Source organism: Globicephala melas, chromosome 20 (genome assembly GCF_963455315.2).
Source record: "Globicephala melas chromosome 20, mGloMel1.2, whole genome shotgun sequence".
NCBI classification, from domain to species: Eukaryota; Metazoa; Chordata; class Mammalia; order Artiodactyla; family Delphinidae; genus Globicephala; species Globicephala melas.
The window spans coordinates 13293045-13309490 of record NC_083333.1 but is presented as its reverse complement, the minus strand read 5'-3'; the positions used below and the strand labels follow the sequence as shown (position 1 = coordinate 13309490).

General features: G+C 43.1%; 1 protein-coding gene across 5 annotated transcripts in view; it reads left to right on the top strand.

Annotated features, from left to right (window-relative positions):
• Positions 1 to 16446, top strand: part of STX8 (syntaxin 8) — a 251735-nt gene that overhangs the window by 22502 nt on the left and 212787 nt on the right. The window lies entirely within an intron of this gene.

Genomic DNA, 16446 nt, shown 5'->3' with positions numbered 1-16446 from the left:
GCTTCCTAGGGGCGGTGTTTTTTTTTTAAGAGGTTTTAACGAGGCTCAGCCTCAGACAATTAAATCCAGGGGCGTGGAGGGCGTGGTCCTAGAGGGGCCCCAGGTGATTCTGATCTGCAGCCAGTCTTGAAAAACCACAGCCCAAGGGCGAGCCGAAGAGGATGAAGCGGCTGCCGGTCGGTCCTAGCTTTCTGTGGAGCGTGGGATCCAAGGTTTGTGGAAAGAAACGTTGAAATTTGGGAAGCTAGATGAAACGTTGGAGCTGTTCGTTTGGAGAAATAAAAGCCAGGAGTTAGGGAAGGAGGAGCTGTGTCCTGGGCAGGGTTTGTAAGCGGACGCCGAAGCCTCCGGTGAGCTGGCTGATCCATCGTGGTGCCGGACACTGCTCGGGCGGATGCAGGAGTGAAGTGGGAGGGTGAAGGTGGGGATTCAGGGCTGGTGAAAAAGAACCGGTGAGCAAGGGGATCCAGGGCGAGGAGAGAGTGCCCTCTGTCAGGGCGGGTCTTCACATCGAAGTCCAGAAATGTAGTAAAGGTGGCGTGGGGCGGGAGAAGCAAATTTCGTAGGGGAGGAGGGGCCGAGTAGAGGTGATGGTTGGAGGAGGAGAAGACACAGACGTCCTTCTCTGTTGTGGAGGTGGCCGTTCTGATGACTAGTGACGGTGACTCTTGGGTGAGAGCCTCCTGTGTGTCAGGCTCTGCTTTTCTTCATTGTCGTTTAATGATATTGAAGGGGCCCACTTGGGGCTTAGGTCTTTTTTCCCCCAGGTTTTAAAACTTGAATATTAAAAAAATTGTGCATTCCAATAACTCAAATCATTTGAACAACAACAAAAAATGGCACCTTGATTAAACTGCATTTTACAGCCCACAGGACACTTTGAGACCAGCTTACTCTTTATTCTAGATTTCACTGCCGTCCCACCCAGCGTCCTCCTTCACCAACATGCAAGTTCTTTTCCTTTCCTGCCAGCCAGACAGGTGGATGGGAGAGGCGGGCGCGGCCTTCGTTGTCAGTAGTTTTCCATTCTTTGATGTGAAAAGGGGCAGCACAGTCATTTAAACTTGATCTAACCTCTTTGCATCTTACAAAGTTCAACAGCTACAAGAAGTAAGATAAGAAGGCAATGCTTGTGGGATGTACAGTGCATGTTGGCGGCGCCTCCTTAGGGCACGCCTGCTTGCTTCTCCTGTTCAGTCGCTTCTTTTGAAGGCAGTGGATTTTTCTCTTTCGTTTCTGTTTTCTTCAATCTCGACTTACCGACTTTCTCAATCTCAGCCCCATCGGGTTTGTCCGACGTGGCTGCAGAGGAAGAGGAGCGAGTTACCAGCGAGCGAGGTCCGGCCTGCGCAGTGGTCGCTGCTGAGTCTGGGCCTTAGGTCTTCCTGGGGGGTATGGTTGATTTTTGGTCCCCCCCCTCCACTTGGGTCGACGAAAAATAATAATAGAAGAGTCTTATTGGAGCCAAACTGAGGACTAGCCCGGAAGCGTGCTTCCCAGATCACTCTAAGAAATAGCTCCAGAGAAGCAGGGTTTTTAGCACAGTTTTATATCTTGTCAGAACAGAGTACGTTAAACAAGTCAGGGATACATTTCTTCAAGGTTTCAAAAAAACAGACCAGGATGTATACGTACAGCAGGTACAGGATGAACTTGGCACCTGGGAAGTGAATCTTATCAAAGGAGGATTAACATTGGCGTCCCAGGAAGAGGAGCCTTTAATCTTTATTTTTAACATGGACGGTCTTTACTTCTGGTTAGTGTGCCCTTTCCTTTAGTGATTAAAACAGGTGTACAGTGTATATTTGATAGGCCACAAACAGGCTGTTTCAGGTAGCGTAAAATTCAAGTTAACTCGTCTATAAGCCAGAATGACTTCTCTAGATCTCAGTATGTCAAAATTACTCCTATTGCTTGTCACCCCCATCTCTTTTTGGTCACCGCTCTTCTCTCCTGTGATAATCTGTTTGCTACTTAAAGCCCTGCCTGTTCACGTTCAGCATCACCTGGGTTTGTGTTTAGAAATGTAGTCTCAGACCCCACCCCCGCCCTACTCAATCGAATCTGCATTTGAACAAGATCCTCAGGTGGTTTGAATGCCCCTTCCAGCTTGAAATAGTGCTTTATATCACTTGTTCTTAATTGTGGCACTCAGCATCAGAATCACCCACGAGGCTTTAAAAAAAATAAAAAACAAGCGTCCAGACCATATACTTGCAGAGTCTGAACGAGTGTCTGGTGGGCGGCCTGGGTAGCCGTAACACGGTGGGGAGCTCCTCGGGGGTGGGTGGCAGGGTGAGAACCACTGCTTTCTCTCACGGGGTTGAGAGATGAGCGCTAACGGCTTACACCTGCGTGTTTTCTGTGTGCCGGGCGCTATGCTAAGCTGTACGTGCCTGCGCTCTAGATCTTCATAACATCCCACTTTACAGGAGAGAAGCTGAGGCTTGGAGGGGTCAGGTAACTTGCACATGATTCTAAGACTAATCAGTCTCAGAGTTTGGATTTCCTCTGGATCTGTGTGTCTTCAGATGGGAACTCTTAACCGTTGCACCATAAGAAGAGCTGGACCACGAATTAGAAGCGCTCGGCTCTGTTGCCTCCTAGTCAGTCATCTGGGCTTCAGAATCATTGACTTGAAAATGGGTGTGTGTGTGTTCTGCCTCTTTCATTGTTTGGACCAGGTGAGGTGATTGGAACGTGAAGGGCTTTGTAAGCTCTAAAGCCTTTACCACTACAAGATGAGTGCTTGAGGGGGACCTGGCCTCCCTGACCAGTCTCGTTTCATGTTCTGCACCTGGTTCTCCTCCCTCCTATTCTCACCTCCCACGGCTCCTTCTGTGTCCCTTTCCTCAGTGCCCGGCTTGCTGGCTGTGGTCTTGATGGTAAACAGTCGCACATTGATTCTAGCAATGGAATCCATGATGGCAACGACTTACCTTCCTGGATGTATTTTAGCTGAAGCCTCCTTAAGCCCAAAGTAAATGAAGCAGTAGGAAGATTTTAGGGAATTCAGCAGGTCAGTAGCAGAGGTGTGTCGGATGGAGGCCCACCAAGGCCTCTGAAGTCCTATCACCAGGACGCCCCCTGCTCCTCCTGTTTATTTTAAGGCTGATCCACCTGGTGGGCCTGCAGGTGTTGCTTATGGGTGAATGGTTGGGCTGGCCAGGGACAGAAAGACCAGCCTGAGGGGAAACTGAAGCAGGGGTAACTAATTCCTGAGGGTTTGCAATAATGAAGGTAACCGGCCAGGCTGATTTCCATGCCCTCAAGATGAAACTTGGAGGGAACCATAGATGTTTTATTCAGACACAGAAATCTGGAGTAATTCAAAGTAAGCTTGCAGAAGAGTTGACAAGTGTGTGAGCCCTGTAGAGAGACATGACTTCTGAGGATTGGCTTGATGAGGTAAAATGGATAGAGCAGACCGTGGTGGTCCACTCCAGGCACCACGGAATGCGCCCGAGAATGAGAAACCAGTGCGGCAATTAGATGTCGCTCCCTGTGAAGAAAGTCCGTAAGTCACTGAGGTATGAAAGAGGAAAGGCAATGGTAGGTGGCCTGGAAGGTGAATTACTGGTGAATCCTTGTCGGGCTAGGATTGCTTTAGACCCACTGGACCCATGTCTGTATACCTGTCTGTATTAGTTTGCTAGGGGTACTGTAATGAAGTACCACAGACCGGGTGGCTCAAACAACAGAAATGTATTTTCTTACAGTTCTGGTGGCTGGAAGTCCAAGGTTAAGGTGTCACCTTCAGAGTCGGTTCCTCCTGAGGGCCATGACAGCAGGATCTGTTCCAGGCCTCTCTCCTCGGCTTGTAGATGGCCGTTTCCCCCTCTGTCTTCTCCTCTGTCATACCCGCGTGTGTGTCCGTGTCCAAATTTCCTTTTCTTACTGGATTAGGGCCCACCCTCGTGACCTCACTTTAACTGCCTCTTTAAAGAACTTATCTCCAAATATTCCATTCTGGATTACTGGGGGTTAAGACTTCAACGAATGAGTTTTGCCGGGGGTGGGGATTGGGAGGGATGGACACAGTTCAGCCCATAATTGTCCAAAAAGTAAGTCCTACACACATTCTAGGAGAATCTGATCGGTAAGGAAATGCATACAAGGTAAAACCATTCTCAAATTCTTATGTAGAGGAAGCCCTGGGAAATCTGCTCAAGGGCTGTGAAATGAACACCTACATAGCACTGCCCAAGCCCAGCTCGTCAGGGAGGATGGCAGCAGTGCAGAGTTGTTGGAGGCAGGCAGTGCGTGTGTGGATGAGTGTGTGCACGAACACAGGTTAAACTCAAGGAAACTGCTAGAAGTAGACTGTCTTAGATTTGAGGTCAGAGTTTCCAGTCTTTGATTTCACCCACATGCCCATGTCAGAGTTACTTTTGCCTTTTTTTTTTTTTTTTTAACCCCGAATCCCCACCTTTGAGGCCTCCCCTTCCTTCCCCAACCTCCCATACCCAAATAACTCTTGCTTGGACCTAGCCTTCTGAGGATCTGAATTCAGTTGTAGACATGAATTGGATTTGGGTTCCCAGTTCGATCTTGCCCTCCCACCTCCTGACTGTCAGGCTGCCCGGTCATTTCTGAGACCTTGGGGACCTTTCAGCTGTGTCCCTGGAGAAACCTCATTCCCTCCCCTGCCCATCGGTTGCTCTTAGGGTCTCCGGTGACTCGCAAAGATTTCTTCAGTCCTGCGGATTCCTAGTTCTGGGCTCCTCCATCGTTTGTTTGCTTCCCTAATCTCTGGATTCCTCCAATAGTTTTGATGGCTTCTCTCATTCTTGATATCATTGTGGGTTGCTTTGTCACTGGGGGTGGCTCACGTCTTGCTTTTAGGTCACAACCTACAGAAACACATTGGTCAGGAAGCCTTATCAGAACTTGAAGATGTTATAGACCTGCTCTCTCTGGCACATCTTGTCATTCATGCTAGACCATCACCACAGGTACTGTTGGAGAACTGGGGGTGATCTGCTAATCGGTAGTTCGAAGCCCCGTAATAACTGGCGGCAACACCGCAAGATCAGTTGACCCAACCAGGACTCCCTGAAAACTGTCGACCCTCCCTGTCCTCCTGAGCTCTTCCCTCTTCTCACCCCAAGTCTTTGCTTTCTCTCTCTCCCCCATCCCTCATTCTCAGGAGTCCTTTTGCCATCCCCTGCCCCCCAAAACTTTCCTCCTCTTTCCTCTTCCTCGTCATATGTGGACTTAAGCAGAGGAGAGTATTGTCAAACTTCAGTCTGGATTAGCATTTCCTTTAAACAGACACGAGTGTAGGAATCCCATAGTTGAACGCGTAGCTGTCATGTGACGGAGTCTGAGTTTTACCTTACGGATTACTAATCCTTATTCTAAAGCAGTAAGCCTTGATGTGAGACCTGGTCTCAGTAAGCAATGGTTGACTAATTGAGGACATTTGGAAACTTGTTAAAGAAGTCTCTGTAACAATGTCTCTTGGAAGAAGATAAGCCCTAATTTATAAAGCAGTGACACAGCTTCTGATTGAAAACCCTGCTGCCCTTTATATTTGAGAGCACTGCCAATTCTCATGATTAGTTAAATCTTTGTAAAGAGAGAAAAAAAAATCATTGTATACTTCAGTGCGCTGTGACCATCTCAGAGATTATGTGATTAACTCGGCTGTAGTGGGTGGCTAATTGGGTAAGCTTTAATCTTCACACCACCAAGTATATTGAGGATTATAGGAAATAGGAAGTTATTTAGAGGTTGAGACGGTAATGTGTCAGGAATCCTATATTAACAAGCAGACCAACTGCTAACATCAAAAGAATAGAAGAAAATGAAATGTTCACATTTTCTTCGAGTGAGCTTTACATTTAATTTCAGATATTTACTTTTCCTTGGAGCTGCTAAAAAATATATATATATACTTCCAATTTATATTTCATTTCACTGTATTGGCAGCCAAGGCAGGCAAAAGAAAAATTTGCATTGAATATTCCATTAAAAGTATTGCCCTTCTACCATTTTAGATCATTGAATGTTTTCTTTCAATTTAAAGCTTGATTTATAAGAAGGATGATTGCCATCCGATAGTACTGAGATTTCCTAAAAAATTATTCGTTTATACTTTGTTGCTTGAAGTTATGAACACATGATGAACCGACTCTTCCAGAAGAGGAAATCTCTGAGGAATATACTCCTGCATCATTAGCTGTGAGACAATGGATAAGCCATAATTTATCCTTTTTACTTATGCCCCAGAAATACACTAACTTTCTGGGTCATCTGGCATGTAAAGGATATGCTGAAATCAGTAAAGGTGTGCTTCTCTCTCTCTTTGAGTGACCCCAAGGATAGTTGAACTAAGGTGGTATTAAGTGCAGTCAGGAATATTAAATTTCTCTAATTTAATAAACTAGTTAAGGAATAAAAAATGTGGTAAATGGAAGCTTTTCTTTTGAGTGCCTGTTATGAGTGGTGGCAAAACCTAAACAAAACAAACGAACAAAGTCTAATTTTTACATTTGAGCTCTTTACAGTTCAGCAAGAAAGACAAGAATTAAAGATTCATACAAATAAGTAAAATCAGTTCAGAAAAATATATTGTGCTTTGAGGGAATATTAGTGGGGAGCTGATTTAGCTAGGGAAGCCATGTGGTTTTAATATATATATATATTTTTTGCAAGCCTATATTTTGTTTCTCCATCTAAATTTTAAATACCTTGAGGACGGGGACCAAAACCTAACACAATGGTTAATAACTATTTGCTCACTGAATGAAAATCTTTTGCTTTTCCAGTATCTTTTATAAATACCTAGTGGGAGTTTGGTATATAGCAGGCGCTCAGCAGATTTCTGTTGATTGAAAGGTAGACTGAGTCGGGATGTGATAGGCTGGGCTCTGTAAACAAACCTGGGACCCTCAGGGGAATACCAGATGAAAGCATTTTTTGCCTGCCTTATATAAAGTCTGGTGGTTCTCTGGGGCAGCTCCCTTCAAAGGGTGAGTCAGGGTTTCCCACCATGTGGCTGTGCTGTCTTTGACACGAGACCTGCATGCTCGCTGTGAGGGGAGAAGACAGAGGGTGTGGAGGCCTCACCCCCTCTCATGCCATCGCCTAGAAGTTGCGTACGTAGCAGCCCGTTGGCCGTAACCAATCACATGGCTCTAACCTGCCTGCCGGGGAGGCTGGGAAATGTAGTCTTTGACTACACTCACAAAGAGGCGCATGAAATGGGACTTGGGGCAACCCCTCACTTTTTGTGTCTGCCTCACTGATTATTTGGGGTGGTTTGATGGAAAGATAAGTAACTTTGGTACATAGTCTGCCTACTTTCTTAATTAGCGGAGATTAGAATCAGAAGTTAATAGAGGCACATGAGGTGGGCTGAGAGGCGACCCTGGTGGGGTTTGTTCGTCTTTTATAATGCTCATTCTGAAAGAGTTCAGGCAGGCAGGGGAAACAAGACAGAAATTCAGTGCAAATGGGTATATACAGTGCAGACTAGAAAGGGAGGTTGTGTCTGCAGCAGTCAGAGGAGGAGAAGGACCAAGGAAAGCATCTAAAAGGTCTGGAAAAGAAGACGGTGTTTATTGTTCTTACCCTCACCAAGGGGGTGCCTGGTTTAGCTCACGCATTAGTATTACAGTCACGATGCCCTCAGCTGCAGGGAACAGATAACCCTATGCAAAACCACTTACATAAGGAAAAATACCTCTGTCTAATAAATTCCAAGTTAGAGAATTGAGAGGGATGGTTAATTCCACAGTCGGTGATGATCCAGGTTCTGGCCATGTCTTTGTTTTGCCTTCGTCTTCAGACCGACTCCTCTTGGTCGAGAATACCTGTAGAAAGTTCCCAGCCACACTCCAGACTTCAGTAGGAGAGGAAGGAGGGTATGTCTTGCATAAGTAATGTATTCACGTGTCTGAGACATTTTTTTTCCGAAACTTTCTATTTTTTTTTTGAAGATGTTGGGGGTAGGAGTTTATTTATTTATTTTTGCTGTGCTGGGTCTTCGTTTCTGTGCGAGGGCTTTCTCTAGTTGTGGCAAGCCGGCGCCACTCTTCATCGTGGTGCGCGGGCCTCTCACTATCACTGCCTCTCTTGTTGCGGAGCACAGACTCCAGACGCGCAGGCTCAGTAGTTGTGGCTCACGGGCCTAGTTGCTCCGCGGCATGTGGGGTCCTCCCACACCAGGGCTCGAACCCGTGTCCCCTGCATTAGCAGGCAGATTCTCAACCACTGCGCCACCCGGGAAGCCCGTGGCTGAGACATTTTAAAAGCACTTACCAGTGTTCAGTGAAAAGCCTCCCTCCTGTGTGCCCCCCTCCTCAACAAATACCAGTGTTAATAATTTTTGGTATATATTTCCAAGGTTCTCTTGAATATATGCCAGCAAATAGGAATATTTTCTTATTTCCCTCCATCTTTTACACAAACGGTAGCATACTACACAAATTATTCTACAGCATTCTTTTGTCATCTAAATATCCTGGAGATCTTCCCAAACCAGCACATGAGGTTTTGTCATTAGCTTTGGGTTTTTTTTCTTTTTTTGAAATATGAGGGTTGATGTTGTAATTGAATCCTCTGTCATTAGTTTTTTTTATAGCCTTATATTTCATTGTATGCACTACTGTAATTTAACTAGTTTCCTATTGATACGTGTATTGTTTCCACTCTATTACATTTGTGTATATATATTACATAGTTTTTTTCCTATTACAAAGATATAGTGGTGAATAACCTTATACATAAGGGATTTCATATGTGTGAAGGTCTAGGTCTATCTCTAGATAAGTTCTTAGAAGAAGGATGGCTGGGCCAAAGGATATATGCATTTATAATTTTCATAGAACCAGTTTAACCTTGTGCTAGCAACTTATGTGACTGCCTATTTCCGTACAGTCTTCTCCAAAGAGTGTTATTAAATTTTGTATCCTATTCCAATCTAGTATATGAAGATCTGATGTTAAATTTTTGTTAAATTTGTTTACTCTGTTAAATATTTGATCCATTTGGAATTTGAAGTATGAATCACACTTTTTCCCTATTTGACTATTTTTGTGACTGACTACATTTTTTTTTTTTTTACTGAGTCATCCATCTTCACAAATTCTGAGATGAGATTTATCGTATAATACATTTGCATATATGTTTGGATCTATTTCTGGACTTCGTAAGGCATTTCATTGATCTCTGTGCTAATACCATTTTGTGGCTTTATTATAAGTTTTGGTACATGATAGGGCTAGTCTTCTGTCATTGTACTACTTAAACAATTTTCATTTAAAAAAACCCTCAAAATCAGCTAATCTAATTCCAAAAAAGAGAAATAACTGTTGGTTTTTTAAAAATTGGGGTTACATGAAATCTTAATCCTTTATAATGTTGAATTTTCCTACCCAAGAATATGGGGGTTTTTTCTGTTTGTTCAAGCCATCTTTCAGGCCTTTCAGAATGTTTTCTTCAAATACACATTTCTGGTTTAATTTATTTTGAGGTATTTTATAGTTTTGGTGGTAGTTTTAAATTGTTTTTCATTTCGTCATGCTTTTTGATGTTTATATGAAAACTGGATATCTGGATGCTATTATATGTAAACAGTCTAATTCTGATTGTTTTCAGTAGTTTTTCTGTTGATTCTCTTGTATTTTCCAGTTATTTTCTAAGAGGGGGAAAAAAACACCTCCTGGAAGCTTCACAGTAGACTTTGGCTCAAAACAGAAGTAGGCTAGGATTGTATCACATGCTATGTTATACCAAGAGCCATGGTGGAACGGAGTTGCCATGATTGGCTTGGTTTATTCAGGATAGATACATCCCTGAACTGAAACTGAGGACAGGCTTATGTTCCCTGAGCAGTGAAGCCTTGAACAAAATTGAATTCTGATAACAAGGGAGAAAGGACATAGAGATGTTGGGTGGGACCGCTGTACCACCCCTCCTCTGTGTTCCCTTAGCAACAGTGACTCTCTTCATCTTGAAGTTTCTTCTGACACCAGAGACTCCAGGTTCCTCACTACTGTGACCTCAGTAAGTTCTTGAAATCCCAGAGAAGTGGTAGCTCACTGGCCTTCTGGGTTATTTTATTTAGGTTCAAGTGGAACTTGGATAATTGCCTTAAATCTCTGGTTCACTGTTTAAAGAAGCTGGGCTATTTACTCTTACCTGTATTCCTGAAGAGGTTTAGGAGAAGTGCTTTCGAAGCAGAACCCAGTTTCAACAGCAACACATTTATACAGTTTCATAGAACCGGCTGCTTCTGTGGACAGATGATCTCGTGCATTTTGTTAATTATTGTTTAATTCCATTTGGGAGGTAACAGCTTCTGACTTTGTCTCCATGTTCTGGAGAAACAGGTTAAATAGGTTAATTTGTTGCGGGGACTGATACTTAGGGACAAGAGGGAGTGTTTGAAACATGGGCCGACTTGAAAAATCTGGAATATATGTTGCCTTAGCAGTTTTTTTTCTGTATTAACTACTGGTCTGATACTAGCCATGCAAAGTTTACGGTGACCATGTTTTCTTGGGGGAAAAACTGGATATGTCATATGACCAAGTTTTTCTTTTGACTTTTCTGGAAGAGGCAGTTTGGTTGATGGTGTCAGGCCAAAATGTTGATGCTTTGGGATGTTCCGGTGGTTAATGGGAACGAATAGAATACTTGCTTTTGAAAACATGTAAAACATAAATTTACTTTTAAAGATGTTTATCACATATAAACACCCAACTGTACAAAAAGGTTACCGATGAAAACTGGAGTGCCCTCCCACTTCTGGCATGCATTTTCCCTTTTCCTCCCTGGAGGCAGCAACTTCTAACAGTTTTGTGTATCCTTCTAGAAAGGTAATACACATGTATAAGGATACACATCTCCAGTCACTCTCACCCTTTCAGTTTTTAGTGTGAATTATAGTATAAAATGTCCTCTTTACTGTGCGTTACCTTTTTTGTCTAGCAGTGTATCTTGGGGCTTATGAAGTAGGATGTTTAAATAGTACTCTTAAATATCTTGAAATTGTCTCAAACTTGACAGAATAGCTCTTTTGAAGTGTTTCAGTTATGTATACTAACAAGACTGATTATCACTTGAAGGTCATTTAGCCCAGATTTTTTTTTCTCCGTGGGCTAGGAAAGGAAGCTCTGTTAGCAGCTTGACTTCCAATTAGATACTAATGGTAAAGAAGGATTATCCATTTGGATGACTGATCAAGGGAGTGAACCCAGAGACGTTAAGACCTAGGTAAATATCTGTCGTTGCAATCCCACACTGTTGCTCAAGTCAGTGAAGGTGGCCAGTTACCACTGTGTGATACAGCATGGTCTGTCCATGAGCTCGCAGCAGCAACCTGGGAGTTCCTCTCCTAGGAAGGTCTTGAAAGCTGGACAACAAAGACATACCAAATGAAAACAAACTTAAAAGGTGCTATTTATAACAGTATTTTAAAAACAGGAGATACGTAGGAATAAGTCAAATGAAAGTATGAAACCTCTATACTAAAAACTATAAAGCATTTAGAGAAAGGAAGGAAAACCTAATAGAGGGATAACCATGTTCACAGATTGGGAGGACTCCGTACTGTAAAGATGTTAGTTCTCTTAAAATTGATCTGTAGGTTCAGAGCAAACCCGTTTAGAGTCCCCAGCCAGTTTTTTTTGTTGTCACTTAAGCTGATTCTAAGGTATATATGGTAATTTTGAAGAGCCAAGGCAATTTTGAAGAAAAGAAGTTTTGAACACTCACGTGATCATTTATCAAGACTTAACCGTAAAGCTGCAGTGTGGTGTTGGCACAAGGACAGGCCAGTAAACCAGTGGATCAAAATAGAGTCCAGAAACAGCCCTCCATACACATGTTGTCACATGATTTATGACAGGTGACACTGCAGTGCAGTGGAGAAAAGATCTTTTCAATAAATAGTGTTAGGTCAGCTGAATGTCCACATGGAAAAAAACCAAATCTTAGCCTCTACAGTCAACCTTCCATGAAAATCAATTCCAGAATGATTGTAGACCTAAATGTGAAAGGTAAACTAAAACTTTTAAGAAAATGTAGGAAGATATCTTTATGACGTTGAGAATAGGCAAAGATTTCTTAAACAGAACACAAAGACTGAATGTGAAGGAGATGCATGGTAAATTGGATTTCATTAAAATAAATTCTGTGTATCAAAAGATAGCACAGAGAGAGTGAAAGCCAAGCCATAGAATGGGAATCTAGATTTGCAGTGAATATATCTGGCACGTAAGATATATTTGACACGGAATATATAAAGAGCCCCCATAAATCAAGAAAAACTCCTTAGGGAAAAAATAGGCAGACAACTTGATGTTGTACTTGACAAAAGAGGATGTCCAGTGGCTGAACACATGAAAAGGTATTCAGCCTCTCCAGTCATCAGGAAATTGCAAACTAAAGCCATGCTGTCATACCATTACGCCTGCCAGATTGGCTAAAATTAAAATTACAGATGTCTCAGGAGTTACTAAGATGTGGAGCCACTGGAGTTCTCATGTCCTGCTGGAGGGACCATCATTTTACAACCACTCTGGAAAGCTCTCTGAAAACTGTACTAAAGACATGTACGTGTTGATAGCATCCTTCCAAATAGTCCCACCTGGAAACAACCACTGAACACCAACACCGTGGCGGATAAATACATGATGGCGTATTTTATACAATGATTCTAATGAGAGGAAACGATCTACAGCCACACCACACACTGGATGCACCTCACAAACACAGCACTGGGTGAGATAAGCCAGGCAGAAGCTTGCGCACCGTATGGATTCCATTCCTATAAAGGCAGGCCTCGTATATGGTGTTATCAGTAATGAAAGTGGTTCCCTTTGGGGGAAGTAGTGACCAGAAGGGGGCATGGGAGGTCCTGGGGTTCTGCTTACGCTCCGTTTCTTATCCTGGGTAGTGATTCACTTTGTGAATTCTTTGAGCTCTACGCTTCAGTTTCTTTGCCTGTATGTTCTACTTGAATTTAAAAATTCGTAAATACACATGTATATACACTTTTATGTAATACATATGTATATATACTTATAAGTATACTTACATATACACGTATACTTACAATATATAGCATAATGTATACTTTACATATATGCTTAGTGTATATATTACATATGTATGTGTATGTATACGTATATAGCCATGTATACTTATGTATAAGTATACATGCATATATACACTGAGACGCTTGTGTATCTATCCGTACGTGTGTGTGTATGTATGTATGCACACACATACACAGCTATGTCTTGAACAGGCCACAAGATGGAGATGTAAGTCAATAGAAGGGGAGACATACTCAGACCTTTCCAGTGTCTAGATTTTTAAAAGTTAGGGTTCTCCTCCCTTGAGAGTGAGGAGAGAAGGGTTGATTGCTTGGACTGTCCAACTTTGGAGGAGGAATCGCTTACCGTTCAGTTCTCTTTCATCTTTCCCCCCCTCCTCTGTGTCACCGCAAACCCATTTGTCATGTTTAAACTTCCTCCTCAGGGCCTCTCTGTAGACTTTTTCCCCGTCCATCTGCAAGCTGCTTATTCTTGTTTCTTTCCCCCTCTTTCATCTTCCTGCCTTTTCCTGTCACATCTTTCTCTTCCATTGCTCTTTTCCCCCTGGAAGAAGGTGTTTGGTTTTGGCATTTCTTGGTTTTAGTTTCTGCTTCCCATTCTTAATTTTGAAAGAGAGGAACCCTTTCAGTGCCTTTGATAGTCTTCACTGAAATGGCCTTTACTTTTGTAGGTCTTTGCTGCCTTATCCGCTCTCCTTCCCTGGTTCTCCCGCCCTATGGGGAAATGACTCATCTTTTATTGAATTTAAAACAAATTATCCACACGATACACACTCATGATAACAAGTCAGTCTACACTGAGGTATGACCCAAAGTTAATACCCTCTCCCCCTTCCTTCCCTCCAGTGTCATTCTCCTGATGTAACCTGTGTTAACCTCCCCACATTTATCTGTGCTTGTACAAATATTTACAAGTGTAGTTACATGAATATGCATTTTCCTTTCCTATTTTGTGGAAAAGAATTTTACATATTACTCTGTAATTTAGTGTTTTTCATTTAAATTTGGGCATTCCTCTAACAAACAGATTTAACAAAATTCTCTTCAATAGCTGCATTATTTCACGATAGAAATAGGCAGTCACTTTTCCAGCCACTCCCCATTTGATGAATATTGGGTGGTTTAGTTTTTTGCCATTACAAACAATGACGTGGTAAATATCCATGAAGACTGTGGCGTCTATCTCTATAAGACAGATTTCCCCTAAGTGGGGTTATTGGGACAAAAGGTATGGGTGTTCAAAATGTAACAGGTTCTGCCATGTCTGTTTCTTAAAAGTTATAGTGCTTTACGTTTCCTCTGACGGTATATGGGAGAGCCCATTTCCCTACACCGTAGGTGTCGGCGGGTGTTACAGAACTGGTTGGGTTATGCTGATCTGATGGGTGAGAAATGGTATCTTGTTTTGAATTGCAGTCCTTAACTACTGGTACAGTTGTGACTTTTGATGGGGAAAATAAAAAGATTTCCTACTTCTGCATGATTACTTTTATTATTTGGTTTTTTTTTACGGCGTTGGGTCTTCATTTGCTGGGTGTGGGCTTTCTCTAGTTGTGGCGGGCGGGGGCTGCTCTTTGTGGTGCGGTGGCTTCTCGTTGCAGAGCACGGGCTCTAGGGGCGCGGGTTTCAGTAGTTGCGGTGCACAGGCTCAGTAGTTGTGGCTTGTGGGCTTAGTTGCTCCACGGCATGTGGGATCTTCCCGGACCAGGGCTCGAACCCGTGTCCCCTGCATTGGCGGGCAGATTCTTAACAACTCCGCCACCAGGGAAGTCCTCATGCATTACTTTTAAATGATAAAACTCACTTGGGAATTGAAAAAGGAAGCAAATTCTTGGCAGTGAATAAACAGGAAGAAAGGAGTTATCTATACACACTGTATTGTAAGTTATGTTGACTTATTTTTTATAAAGCCTCTATAATACTTTCCAACTTGTGCTTCTTATAAGTGAAAATTGTAAAGAAACTGAAAAAAGAAAATTTTCTTGTCTATTAAAAGAAGGACTTCCCTGGTGGCATAGTGGTTAGGAATCCGCTTGCCAATGCAGGGGACACAGGTTTGAGCCCTAGTCCAGAAGATCCCACGTGCCGCGGAGCAACTAAGCCCGTGCACCACAACTACTGAGCCTGCGCTCTAGAGCCCGCCAGCCACAACTACTGAAGCCTGTGCTGCACAAGAGAAGCCACCGCAATGAGAAGTCCGCGCACCACAACCAAGAGCAGGCCCCACTTGCCGCAACTAGAGAAAGCCCGTGCACAGCAATGAAGACCTAATGCAGCATAAAATAAAATAAATTTTTTAAAGAAGCTGTTTCTCCCTCCCCCTCTTCTGTATTTGCCAAGCACTTTCATACAGATGATTTTATTTGACCGTCATAATAATCTCCAAGGTAAGCAGAGAAGGGATTACTTTTTTGGTTTACAGATGAGGAAACTCACTGTGCCCAGGGTGGGTTAATGGCAGAAGGAGAACTAGAGCTCATCTCCTTGACCTTGGCTATGGGTTTCGTTTCTCGGGCCTCCCTTTCTCTGAATTGTGGTCCCTTGCAGGGACCCTCATCATCTGTTCCGTCTCACTAGCTTTGAGTACTTTGCCCTCCTGTTCACTGCACTTAGTAGAATCCAGCCAAGGATTGCTAACTTTGCACACGTAATTCAGTGGATGGAGCAAAGGGTTTACAATTAGAAAACCTGGGTGTGAATCTTGACTCCATTTCGTTTTCTGTAACATGAAAATAATCATGACTCCTCAAAACGTTGTGAAGTTTGGATGAGAAATATTTGTGACGGTGTATATTTGTGCTTTTGTGAAGTGGTCTATAAACATTCCAGAACACTTGCTGTCACTGATCTTAGCAGAGGGGAATTCAGAGGTGGCACGTCTTTCTATCCTGCTCAACACAATTGGAGAACAGTCCGTGATGGTTTATAAGTATGTGCTAAATGATGTGGCCTGGGCCATAAATGGTCTAGGAGATTGGAGGAGAGAGAGATCCATGTGAGGTGGAGGAAGCTGAGAAGAACTGGATGGAATGAGACTTGAGATCGCCATTGTGGAGTGAGTAGGGTTTGTACCGCTTACGGTTTCCCTCCTTTAACCCTAATCTTTCCAGACCTGTAATTTCCATACCCATCTGTGTATTGGTGCCTGGGTGGTGGCATAAAACTTCACCTGAGGGAGACTACAGATTTCTGGGCCTTGGCTCCAGAGGGAGAGGATGCCGTGGTTATTATGAATTTGAGTTTTTGGATATGAACTAGATTGATAAGAAACAAGGTTATTGAGGTGGAAATGACGGCTGTATGGGTGGTACTTTTGTGCATCTCGAGCATATACATTATTTGTTCACACCCTTCAACAGTTTCAGTGCCAAATT